General features: G+C 36.2%; 1 long non-coding RNA gene across 1 annotated transcript in view; it reads right to left on the bottom strand.

Moving 5' to 3' along the window:
• Positions 1-5,699: 5,699 nt before the first annotated feature.
• Positions 5,700-13,976, bottom strand: part of LOC148782061 (uncharacterized) — a 33,522-nt gene continuing 25,245 nt past the window's right edge. Inside the window, exon 3 of the long non-coding RNA XR_016056148.1 lies at positions 5,700-6,626. This is a non-coding gene — a long non-coding RNA (uncharacterized LOC148782061). The remainder of the gene's footprint in view (positions 6,627-13,976) is intronic.

Below are 13,976 nucleotides of genomic sequence, written 5' to 3'. Positions count from 1 at the left end.
AATGGCGGTTCATGCAGGGAAAGAACATATCAATATTCGCATATTCATTCAAAAACATGAAAATTCTTAATGGAGTACCCTCATTTCTTATTGAATTCTTAAAAAACAATATTTATAATAAATTTTAATCATTTTTTCGGATTTTTTTTAAGCTTTATTCTGACCGATTCACCCGATTCCCGATCCGAATCGCCGATTCGCCTATCCGGATCGGTTTTTTGGGAACTCGATCTGGGTCACCGATCCTTTTTTTAAACCATCGATCTAGCCAAAATGTATACTATACCGGATCCCAAACTACCTTGAAATGTCATAGTTTGGGTTCAATATCAAAGCTCAAACTTTTACACAAACAAGGGCTCAAGGGGAATTTCGAACAGCATAATAGTTAGCACTAAGTCTTAAAAGGACCACTAATTTAGTGCACAAGTTGATATAGTAAAGCAAACTACTAATCAAATAATTTGAGCGAGAAAAGGACCAAGCAGCAATAAGGATCTGGAAAATGAAGGTTCTCATTTAATAGAGTTGGAGTGGGAGTTAAGATGGACGCACTTTCATTACAATGGAAGTGGTGCATCCAAGGAGAGTGATTTCAAAACCAGCAAGGCAAGAGAGAGAATGAGAGAGAATTTAGGTGGGGGCGCGACGCCTATGGAAGAGAGGTTGGTTTGTCAAATTTCTTAAGCAAAAAGTGTGCAAAGGAATGAGAGATGGTCCCCTTAGCGAACAATTCATGTGAGAAGTAAACACTTGATTTGATCTCATCCACCTATTGAATAGTTTAAGGGTTGAGAGAGGTTAAAGATCTAATCTAATTAATCACTATTGATGGTTATCATATGAATGGTGATTAGAGCATACACCATTATCACCACACCCACATATCACATTTACTCAATTTCAGATATTTCACAAGTGCCCCTTATCCATAAAATTCAAATATTAATCCATCTCCACCATTGCTTCTATTACCATCAAATCTCCATCTTCCATGATCGTGTTTCACCATCAAGCCTCTAATGGATGGTGCATGCCTCCCATGTGGATTTTTAATAGTGAAGAGCAACCTACACTCAACCTCATGAGATGTCACTATCAAGGTGATGGCCATATCATAAGCTTGTCCCATTATCACCTTTACACTAATGAAAGCTCACTATATGAGATTCAAATGGATAATTCAATCCAACAAAATAAGTTATAAAAAGAATGAATGGTTTAATAAAAAAGAAATCTGTACACTCACACAAGCCACCACACATGTGAGTTCACACATATGCCAAAAGCATATTACACATAACATGTTCACGTGATTTATCCAAACAAGGGCATCCTTGCCTATGGTTTGGGATTCTATGTGATGCTCATTGGGCTATGACATGGCACCCCATGGCTGACATGTGTGGCACACATTGACTATTTGTGTGCTACACACGCCATATGTGCGATTGTCTTTAAATGAATTTTTCACATAACAATTTTGTCAAAGCATTTTATAATGAAATAAAATTTCTAAAAAGTATATAAACTCACGATAAATTATTTTTCATTGTTTATAATAAAAATATTAAGGTTTGGCACTTCTAATAAATCCAGGTTGAAAAACCCTATTCAACAGGTGGTCGGGTTGTATGTTACTCCACTGGGCTTAAACCCATAAGCCCAATCCTACTTCTCTAACCAGCCTAATAGACGCCTATGCGTTACAGACTTCAGTTTGACCATAAGTGTGCCTATCAAAACTGACTGATTGTGGATAGACTCTAAGATTATTCAGTGGACTACAGGTGCCCCCAAGGACATGCACTCTTGTGGATTCAGGGGTCCTTTCTCAGCACGTGTGCACAATTATGATAGGTGGATCCGTATCAAAACAACTTCCAAAAAAAGCGATTGTATGTGGAAATGCTATGAGCATGCTCCACATGTCAAGAATTTGAGCTTATGTCCTCTTACGACCCAGCTATATTCACACATGGCTTATAAAAAGCAAACATATATATCATAAATCGGGATCCACTGATCCCCAAACCTTGGTCACATGACATGATGAGAAATTAATTCTACTGACCCTGATTAAAGGAAAAACCCTAAAACATCTCGGTTCATAATACGCTCCAAGAACCATAGCGTTTATTTTGGCCTAACCGGATCTCAGTATGTAAAAAGTCTGGTAGAAACTGGTCAGTCCCACTATGACTCAAAACAATGTTGGCATTGCATATAAGGCCATATATCCAACAAGGTCTTCCTCAATACCAAGCAATGGTGGTCTAAGAGGGTCCGACGTTTGCCAGATCCAGTAGCCAATGTCCTCTCCCCCCCCTCCCCCCTCCCCCCCCAAAAAAAACGACACATCTTTTTTGGCGACTCCATTGGGGACTCCCCACCCTTGAGTCCAAACCCTCAGGTTTTCCACATTTGCTCAAACTCTTTCTAGCTCACAAGACATGTGGTGAAACTAATTCTGCTGGCCCTGACTAAAGTAAAAAACCCTAAAATCTCTGGGTTCATCATACGCTCCAAGAACCTTGCTTCAATCTAAATAGGGCTATTTTGGCCTAACCGGATCCCAGTAAGCAAAACATTTGGTAGCCACTGGTCACTCCCACTATGACTCATAACTTTCTTGGCATTGCATATAAGGCCATATATCCAACAAGGTATTCCTCAGTACCAAGCAGTGGTGGTCTAAGAGGGTCTGACTTTTGCCAGATCTGGTAGCCAATGTTATTTCGCCTGCCCCCTCCTCCCCCCCTTGTATTTGCTTTTATAAGCAATAAAAATATTGTCATTTCCACTATGTACGTTATCGGTTTTATCTTGGCTATTGAGTCATCCAATGTACACATTTGAGCACCTCTTAAAGAAATACATCTTTTTTGGCGCCTTCATTGGGGATCGCTCCACCCTTGAGTCCAAACCCTTCGGTTTTTAACATTTGCTCAAGATCTTTCTGGTTTGCGGTTCAAACCAGCATGACATGGTTTAATACATGTTATAATGGCTTACCATTAACCCTATAGACATGTAAACGAACTCACATGAGTGCAGCTAGGCATGTGATTAAATTTCTCACTTGAATAATAGAACTATTTTTCATTTAAAACCTTATAAAATACTCCATCAGCAAATCACAAAGTACCACATGAGGACACCTAAGGAGGTTCAACATCATGTTGATGTCAGCACTATGGGGTGGCTATGGAGATGCCATGTGTCACCCTATGGTCACTTGGGTGGCACGTGGGGACCCCAGATATCCTTGATTGAAATTGCCCCAAAAAAATATTTAAAAACCTTATATTTTTGCTTTGAAAATTATGAAAAATCCTAAACAATTCTAAAAAATTATTTAAATCTTTTTCCATTTGAAATGCTCATTGTAACATCAAATTGAATTGGACAATAGGTAAATGATATATCTAGGTTGAATTTTATGTATCAAAGTACTCTACTACGTTAGTCCAAAATGATGATCCAATTTTTTGGAATTACCCAAAAAGCCTATTCTTAATGGTCTCTACAAGAACTTTATCAAAATCCCCCCAATCAATTTCCCATCACACTCGTGTGTCACTGGATTAGATGTGCACCCTTGGGCATATGGAAATAATCATATGCAGAGATCCACTCAAGGTATATGTGAACTAGCTCTTCCTAGTTAGATTATAACACATCAGAAAAGTGGTTTCCTGCGCGATTTTGGATATACATTCCATAAGGCAGTCTGATTTCAAGGTACGAGCTCATGTCCCATGAATCATGACCATCCGATATAAGGTCATTATACTAAGGTACTCAGGTTCTAATCTCTTTTTGGTTCTCTTAGTCCTAACCAACACATAATCCCACGAGGCATGTAGTCTAATTATGTCCCCTTACTTAGAGGTGACCCTCACACCTCTAAAAGTAGCAATGTCTCTCTCTCTCTCACACACCCTTATACCTCATTGGTTCTTGTGCTATAAGATTCTAGGCCCCAGTATGCAAAGAGCCTAGAATCATCTTCTCTTATTCATACCCACTGAGTGAGAGAATCTTAGATTTAAGGCCTTGAAAAGTCATAACTCTAATAGGTCCAAGGTACATATAGACACCTTATTAATTACATTCAGCGTCTCAAATAATGTACTGAACATGGACGACGTGAACTAGCATATTACATATAATTTCAAATTTTTTTTGAAATACCAGTTAGAACACTTATATACGTCAAAGAATTACAATTGTAACTCGAATAAATAAGCAAAATAAGATTTGGATTCTCACTTGTTGCCACTTTTTTAAATTTCGTCGTACATGAGCGAATTAAATCAATAGAGATTATGAAAAATAAAAGCATAAGAAAGAAGAAAATAAAGCAATGTGCCAAAAGATTACCTCTAATGGACTTTATACACCCTACACCGGGTCTCCTCCACCAATGGCGTACGTGATTCATAGTCTTTCTTGAATCATAGTAATTGGGAAGGTTGGTTAAACCCTCTAGTCAAACTATGAGAGCATGTGTATTTAGGTTGGGCCTCTCCTATTTCTCTAAGTATGTAGGGTGAACCCCTTTTTGCTTGCTAACCACCTAGGGGCGTACCCCCTCTCCTTTTCTTATGAGTATAAAAGAGTATGAGAGAGAGAAGGGTAGAGAGAGGGTGGTGTACCACCCATGAGAGAGAGAGAGAAGAGAATTAGGATGCAGAGATGTTACCCCGTAATAACATGCATTTATGATAGTGTGCCTAGGGTTTGGGATTTATGGTTTAGTCATCCCTATGAAGATTTGATCTTTGATAATATGTAACTGTGGAGTGAGAGATCTTAACTATTGCTAATAATGGAAGGTGAAAGAACGTTATCTCTTTGCTTCCTTAACCTAATCCCATCAAAATCTTTTTCTATGAAGAATGTCATATATTTAAAATTAATGTCATATGATTATTAATCAAGAGTCATACTTTCATCTTTTTGAAACAATCAACCAAAGCTCTACACACCTTCTACATGGCTTCCTCAACAAACCATCTTATATCATAAGAAAGAAAGTGGAATATGTAGGGTGTCCCATTCGTGGATGGCAAAAGTGGGCCCCACGCCACACATAAGTGGGCCTAATGTAATGGGCTCCATTAAATCTTGGGCCCCACAAGCTTAATTAAATTTTAAAATTAATAAATTGATTTTTAAAATCATAATATTTTTCTCTTTGAATACTTATATACTTGAAATTTTCAATTTTTGCTAATTTAAAAAATTAATTTTGATAAAATAGAATATCCAAAGGCTTTTAAAAATTCATTTTAATACTCTAAAAAATATTTTAGATAAAATTAATTATTTTAAAATTATTTTTATGGTAATTAGATCCATCTTCTTTAAGAAAAATGTGAATTTACTGAGGCACTCCATCTCTATTGGTGACTATGTCCCACACTCACTTTCTCACATTGACCTAATAGTTCTCATGACTGACAGTTCCTCACTGAGGTTCTTAATTGGACTACTGAAGTCAACTAATAGGTGATGAGAACATAATACTAGTCTACAGACTATAGGTCCCCCTTGAGACAAGTCCAGGTCATACAGACCGGTGCATGCTTATTGCAAATGGTTCATGGGAGCTATTTCTCACACAAATGTTTTTTTGTTTTTGGGTAAGTCAGTGGGGGAGAAGGTCCCCTACTCATTTTTCATTAATAAAAAATAAGGCAGAACGAATTCATTATTTTACAACCTTATAATAGGGCAGTTGTGCTAGATCATGAAATAAAAGTAGGGAAATAAAGTCTGGAGGTCTGGATCGCCAAATAATGACTCCATAACTGAAAGATACTTTCTTAGCTAGGGCATCGGCTACCATATTAGCTTCACAAAAAATATGGGAAATTGATCATGTATGAGTGGAAAGCCTACTGCTACAATTAACGGCAACCGTATGTAACCTCCATGGTGCACAACAGGGATCATGAATGACATTAACACGTAAAAATGAATCACTTTCTACTTGTAGAGGCAAACAAATCTTCTTTGTGGACAGATTAAGTCCTTCTTCAAGAACAGAAAATTCTACATAATTATTAGAGACAGTGCTGAATAGCTTAGTAAAGGCAACCACAAAAGCATCATTATTATCTCTGATAACACCACCACCACCTGTTAATCCTGGGTTATACAAAGAAGCTCTATCGATATTCAACTTGAGATGTTGAGGCTCAGGGAATGACCAAGGCACTGGAATAATGGATCAAGGTTTCTGCAAACGCCATGTAATCTGGAAATTATTGATGATTGCTCTCTCTATCAAATGAAAAGTCCACTTTTTTACATCCGCCAACTCCTTAACATGAGAAGAAATCCACCGAACAATTTGTTCCGTTCTTGTAAACCTTGAATGAAAAATTCTCCTATTTCGTTCCTCTCATAAAAATCATATTAATGTAAAGAAGATAGAAGTTTAAATATTAAGAAGTCCATCTGATTTAAATCTAATGGCTAACCAGCTTCTTAGCATAACAGGAACAGAAATACCAGGGGTGAAACACTTATCACACCGCCATGCAATCGACCTCCATGCACCTTACAAGAACACCCAATGAAATAATAGATGATGAAGGCTATCATCATTGTTCCTATAAAAAGGGCATACATAAACCAAATCAACACCACGTTGCTGCAAAAGAAATGTAGTGAATAAGCAATTATGAAGGCCAACCAAGAAAAACATTTGGCTCCGTGGTGAAACTAAGAAGACCAGAGAGCATGTAAAATAAGTTGTGAAGATCCTTTATCTCGAATAAAATCCTAGGCCTCTCTAATTGAGAAAAGGCCACTAGCAGAGTGCATCCATACTAAAATATCCTTTTTAAGCTTCAAAGGTATAATATAACTCCTAACCTCCCTCCAAATGCTGATAAGTGAAGCTGATGTGGTTCAGGGAAGATTCCAAGACTGAGGGGAACCTTCTATGTAATCAGACACCTTACACGAAGCGAAATCCCCCAAATCCTCATGTACTCTACTACCAAAGGAATCCCAAATGGGTTGCCTTGATAACCAAGGATCAACCTAAAAATTCATCAAATGACTTTCTCCGACAATCCCTTGGACATTATCTTTCAAATGAGATAAGCCCAGTAAGATACCCTCTAAGAATAAGAACAATACGGTTTTGCTTTAACCTTCCATATGAAATTATTCCTAAAATATTTGTGCTTAAAAAATCAAGCTAATAGAGACAAGGGAGCTAACAAAATCCTCCAGGCCAATTTAATCATTTTTGCAGTATTAAAATCAACAATATTATATACCCTAACCCCCCTTCTTTTTTAGTAAAACAAATTGTCTTCTATTTAACAAGAGGAACACCTTTTTTTTTATCACACCTGCCCAAAGAAAGGTCCTCTACAACCTTTCAAGCATATTGCAGGTTCATTTTGGAAGAATAAAAGATAAAATCTAAAAAATAGATGATGCACTAAGTACTGATTTCAACAACTGTAACGCCTTGCATAAGATAGACAAAGAGCTTGCGATGTACCAATCTTACCAATAACCTTTCCAACCAAACCATGACAAAAAAATATGCTTTAGATGGCCATGACATAGAGGTAGACTCAAGTATCTTACTGATAATATATCTTTCCTAAAGTCCAACTCTTTCAAAATCAATGATAAAATAGCCTGCATTACCCCAAAGAAAAAGCTTTACTTTTTGCAGTGTTTAGCTTTCGATCAGTAGTAAGTTCAAAGTTAGAGAGAAACACTTTCATAGTGATGGCAGAAGTAATAGATGCTTCACAAAAAATTATAGCATCATCAATATAAAATAAATGTGAAACACCATACTCACATCCCTAAGGAAAGGCCCTAGGAATCATACCTTTATTCATATCATAATTATTCTACTAAAAAAATCCATAACCAGCAAGAACAAATATGGAGACAAAGGATCCCATTTCCTTAATCCTCTTTTACCTCTAAAGAAACCCTTTGGAGAGTCATTTCTTAACACTGGAAAAGAGGTAGTGGAAATGCATAGTTGGACCCATAAAACAAACATCTCTGGAAATCCCAAGGCATGAAGCCTAGCTAAAAGGAAGGCCCACGATACTCTATCATATGCACTACTCAAATCAAGTTGCAAACACATCTTATCCCTTCTTGCATTCCTATATCAAAGAGAAATAAGCTTATTTACCATAAGAATATTATCTGTGATAAATCTACCTTTCAAGAAGGTATCTTATTTAGGGTCAACAAGATTGCTGAGCACCACCTGTAAATGATTAGAAATGAGATTACTAATGATTTTGTACAAAACATTACGCTAACCAATAGGGCGGAAATATTTCATAACCTTGGGGGAAGATACTTTAGGAATTAAACAAATAAAGATGGAATTGATTTGTTTAAGGATTTTACCTTTCTTAAAGAAATCACGGAGAGCCATAAAGAGATCCTTCTTGATTATGTCCCACCCGAATTTATAATATTCCACTGAAAAACCATCAGGGCCTCGAGCACTATGACACTTCATGCCCCAAATACAATATTTTATCTCATCCAGGCTCACCTCCTTAACCAGTTGTTCCTTCAGATTAGGACTAAGCAAAGATGGAGGAAAAAATTGATCAACCAGATTAAGGTCGATATTACTTTCCTAGACTAACTGATCTTCAAAATAACCAATCATATGATTGTCAATATCTACTTCTATAGCTAGAGAGTTCCCATTCTAATCTTTCAAAGAGATAATGTGATAGCCCCTTCTCCTTATCACAATATATAAATGAAAGAATTTAGTATTAGAATTTGCTTCCTTTAACCACTTCTGCCTCGATTTTTGTCTCCATATACTCTCTTCATGACCCAAGAGAATTTCTGAGTATACTCTTTCTCCTCTATCATCAAGGCATCATTAGAAGGATCAATGCACAAGCTATCATGTATAGAAGATAAGTGTTGTTGGACCACTGTAATAGAATCACCCACATGACCAAACACATATTTGTTCCATGCATGTAGGTTCCCCCTCAATCTTTTCAACTAAGTAACAAAACGAAGCATAGGCTTCCCCCCTACTTGGCCTTGCCAAGATTTCGAGATTAAATCAATAAAACCATGTGCATTTTCCCAGGTTGAAAAGTACTTAGAGTGTTTAGGTCTGTCGAGACCCAAATCTGTCATTGATTATCAGATTTCCCCTTGGTGAAAACTTTTTCGTTGGATTCTAGATAAGTCAAAACCCAATCCATGGTTGCCATGCACCGTTCAATCTTATTCTTATACATCTCTTTTTAAGCTAACTATTAGACCGAGAGAAACACCCTCTTGCAACTCCAAGATTTGTTAGAGCACAGTTAGACATAACCTGAGCAAAGTGTTTTGAGTTCGAGGTTAAGAAGCCATTGTCCCTCTGTTTCTCTAAACTCTCCAATATTATGTTAAAATCCCCTAGTACCAACCAGGGAGCTGTAGTGGAGCCTATACATCTCATATGATCTCAAAGTAAAGCCCTCTGAGACAGCTAAAAGCATATACCCCAGATATCTCAAACATTTTTCCATTATATAAATGAGTAGCCTCAATGGTAATCATTTGATCATTGATATTAGTCACATCGACGAAATATATTTACGGATTCCAAAGTAATCTGATTTTGGATCTACCATCGACCATGAACAATAAAATTATTATAAAACCCAAACTTCTGTGACCAGACATTAGTCAAATCCACTGGCAATTTAGTCTCTAAAATAAATAATAATTCAACATTATTCTGACTTTTAATGACACTAATATCAAACACTCTACCATGGCCTTGAAGGCATGAACATTCCATGCAACCAGTGACATAAATAAATTATGAATGAAAAGGCTTGCCGGAAGGAGGCTTACCTTTGCTCACCAATACGGTACCCTCTAAATGTTTTTGAGTCTTGCGACAACCCACTTTTCTATCACTAATAAATACTAAAGGTGCTATGTTTTTTTGGCCGAAACTTGGACTTATAACCATTGTCGACTTTATTATGTATATCAACAACCAGATACGTGGTCAACATGGTCAATATAGTCAAATAGCTGCTTTTGGGCATTAGTATAATTCCATTGTTCACATGCCATAGCATCAATAGCCCTATTGTCCTCTGATGAAAGAACATCACCGTGATCATTAATGCCATCATCATGCTCATGAGTATTCTTAACAATAATAGAAGCAATAAGCATATCTCCATCACTTTCCTTAGGCCAATCGAACTAGCCATGCGGATTGGCAGCATCAACGCACAGCTGTTCTCGAGTAGCAGCAACAACCTCAACATGCATTGGCTATGTGCCATCTAACTGGTGTTGGATAACATTTACAAGTATTTATTCTCGATCAATGACATCATCTTTCCCACTTCGTGTAGCATCAACTCCTGCCTCTTCTTTCTGTTGATTGTTGTAACAATATTAATTAAAATAAATATATAAAAAATAAATAAATAAATTAATAATTATATATTAGTAATGATAATAATAATAATGCTAATAGTAATATAACGTTAGGATATTGTTGCTTTTATATTAACAATAAATAAAAGATATCATTGTTAATATTCTTGAGGGTCTAATTTTACTTGGGTGGACCTTAGGTCCACCACCTTAAAGGTTTATAATCACACTCCTTTAAACGACACCTTGCATTGACGTGTATCTTTTTATACGCCTATTTCTCTCTCTTTCTCTTAAAACATCAAGTCTTTCTTTTTCTCTCTCTCTGCGTTTGTAAGTCAAGAGGCTTCTCTTTTTCTCTCATCAACCTTCATCTCAAAACTTTCCCTATCTCTACTCTCTGTACTGGACCCTCTGCATCTATAACCTTTCTCTCTAACCATGGCCTATGAACCATATACACACGAGACTATGATGATGCATATGATAAGCCCACATCCAAAACTGATGCTCACCCAATTTCGGAATTAAAGTAAGTGACATCGTCTTCCAGAAAAATAGTCTGTTTTTAATAAATAGTGATATTTCCGTCCAGGATCTTTATTTTATAAGTTTTGTGTGTAAGTGATTTCATTATCTTGAAAAATAATCCGTTCTTTTTAAAAATGAAATGAAATAATTATTTTTGCTTATTCTCATGAATTTTAGGCACGATAAATTTTATGTGCAAGTGACCTCATTATTTTGAAAAATAATCTGTTTAATAAAATTGTGATATTTTAACTATGTTAGAAATTTTAAATGCTTTAAAATTATTAGAAATAAATATGATATTTCTGCTGTTAGTAAAATTGTAAGATTTCTTTCTACTATTTTTGAATATTTAGACATTGTAAATTTCATGTGTAAATGACTGCCTTATTATTTAAAAATTGATATTTTTGCAATTGATTACAACATTGTTGTGAAATGTTTATTTGTGAATTGACATCTCATAAATTGTGATAATTCTGTATTCTTGAATTTGTGTAAGAGTTTTTCTATACATATTAAATTGGCAATTATGCTAGAATGTCTTTACGAACTGCTATCTTTCTAAATTTGAGCTCAAAATATTTGATTGGTTATTTTTGAAATGTTATTGAAAGTGACTGTTATTAATGGTTTCAGTGAAATTCATATTAATGATTTCAGTGATATGTTGAGTACATGATATTTGCTGCTTTCAAATGTTTAAAGAGATTTAAAAATAATTTAAGTATGCAAGTGGACTCATCCGGTTCGCCGGTGAGGTATAAGTGGACCTATCCGGGACGCCGGTAGGGATTAAGTGGACTCATCCGGTACGCCGGTGAGGTATAAGTGGACCTGCAGGGATTAAGTGGACCTCTCTGGGACACCGATAGGGATTAAGTGGACCCGTTAAGAGGCTGATGGGGTATATAGGTAACCTACTTGGGACGCCAGTAGGGTATTTTGTGAAATCCTTTGAACTATGCACTGCCGTTAAAGTGTTATATGCATTTCGATTATTCGGATTATACTTAATTATACATTTATTGAAAGTGAAACTGTTGATGCATTTCTGTTAATAAATCTCCTTTTTGAAATTATTAATATCTTTGAACCATGATTATTTTTAGGATTATGATGATCACTTACTAAGTAGCCAAACTCATCAAACTATGGTAAACATTTTTTCAAGATAACTGCGGATTCTTTTTGAGTGCTAGTCAAGATCAACCTTGGAATATATTGTTGTTGTTCTAGCTTTCTTTTGTTACTTTGTAAGACCTCGCCAGTGTAAATTTGTTCTATTAATATATGTATATATGTTTTTTCTGTTACATCTCAGGAATAACAATATTGTAAATTCTTGGGGTGTAACAATTATGATATCAGAGCAATAGGTTTAAGATTCTTAGGAAATTTAAAAAGAATGTCCTTAAAATCACATTTATTGTGTGTACAGATCGGGACAAAGTCAAGATCTAGAATAGCTGAAGCCAATATGGAAGGAATTCACAAAGCTTTGGAAACTATGGTTGCTCTAATGCAACATCAGATGGAAAACAACAATCCACCCAGGCAGTCAGTTACAGGAAATGATGGGAGTAATATCGAACAATTTAAGAAAATGAACCTACCTTCTTTTAAGGGTGTTGTAAACCCACTGGAAGTCGAGGGATGGATTATGCAATTAGAGAAAATATTCGAGGTAATGGAATGTCCTGATGATAGGAAAGTGGAATCCAAAAATGGAATTTTTGGAATTAATCCAAGGAAATCAAACAGTAGCACAGTACGAGGCCAAGTTTACTGAATTGGCCAGGTTTGCACCACATATGATTAACAATGAGGCAAGAAAGGTGAAAAAATTTGAAAGGGGTCTCAAGCCAGCTATCAGAAGCAGGATATCAGTCTTGAAATTAAGAACTTATGTTGAAATAGTGGATCGAGCCCAAATTGTCGAAAAAGATTTTGAAGATTACCAAAAGACAAAAAATCAGAAAAAGCCATGTTAACCCACACCATCTAATCGACAATAGTTTGAAAGGGCAAACAAGAAGCCAAGGCCCTTGCCACTTCAAAGCCCAATAGAACCATGTAAGAAATGTGGGAAAAACCATGGATCCAGCCCTTGTTATTGGAATACCGGAGCCTGTTTTAAATGTGGAAAATTGGGACACTAGATTAGACAATGTTCTAGCTTACAGATGCAACAGCTTCCAAAGCAGGGAGAGATAGCTCAAAAGCCGCATATGAAGAGAAGAGTATTTGCAATCACCGAGCAAGACGCTTAGGCCTCAAAATCAGTGATGCAAGGTACTCTTATTATCTTCCAAAAAGTAGCTTATGTTTTGATTGATCCTGGATCTACTCATTCATTTGTGTCATCACACTTTGCATGCCACTTAAAGGTAGAACCAGAACAATTAGAATACATTCTAGAGGTAGCCACACCGAAGGGAAATTCAATTAACACCAATATAGTGTATAAATCATGTGTAATAAAGATAGAAGAAAAGGAACTGTTGGTTGATTTAATACTCCTGAAAATTCAAGATTTTGATGTAATCTTAGACATGGATTGGCTTTCTGCATACCATGCAAGTATTGATTGTTATAAGAAAATGGTTACCTTTAGCATTCCGAATCAACCAGTATTTTACTTCAATGGTATCAAAGAAGACTCCCCATCATATTTAATCTCTTGTATTCGAGGTAATCGCCTCCTTCGAAAAGGGTGTCAAGGCTTCTTGCCTATATCAAAGAAGATAGGAAAGAAGAAATAAATTTGGATACCACTCCGGTTATCCTAGAATTTCTCGACGTTTTTCCAAAAGAACTGTCAGGATTACCGCCTGATAGGGAAATTGAATTATCCATTGAGTTATTACTAGGGGTAGCACCAATTTCTAAGGCACCTTACAGAATGGCACCTGCAGAACTTAAGGAACTGAAACAACAATTGGAAGAATTATTAGATAAAAGTTTTATCAGGCCCAGTGTGTCACCTTGGGGTGCTCCAGTACTAT

Source organism: Amborella trichopoda, chromosome 5, assembly GCF_054954075.1.
Source record: "Amborella trichopoda isolate Santa Cruz 75 chromosome 5, AtrichopodaSantaCruz75HAP2 v2.0, whole genome shotgun sequence".
Classification (NCBI taxonomy): Eukaryota; Viridiplantae; Streptophyta; class Magnoliopsida; order Amborellales; family Amborellaceae; genus Amborella; species Amborella trichopoda.
Note: the sequence above shows the minus strand (reverse complement) of the source record. Positions and strands in the feature narration are given on the sequence as shown.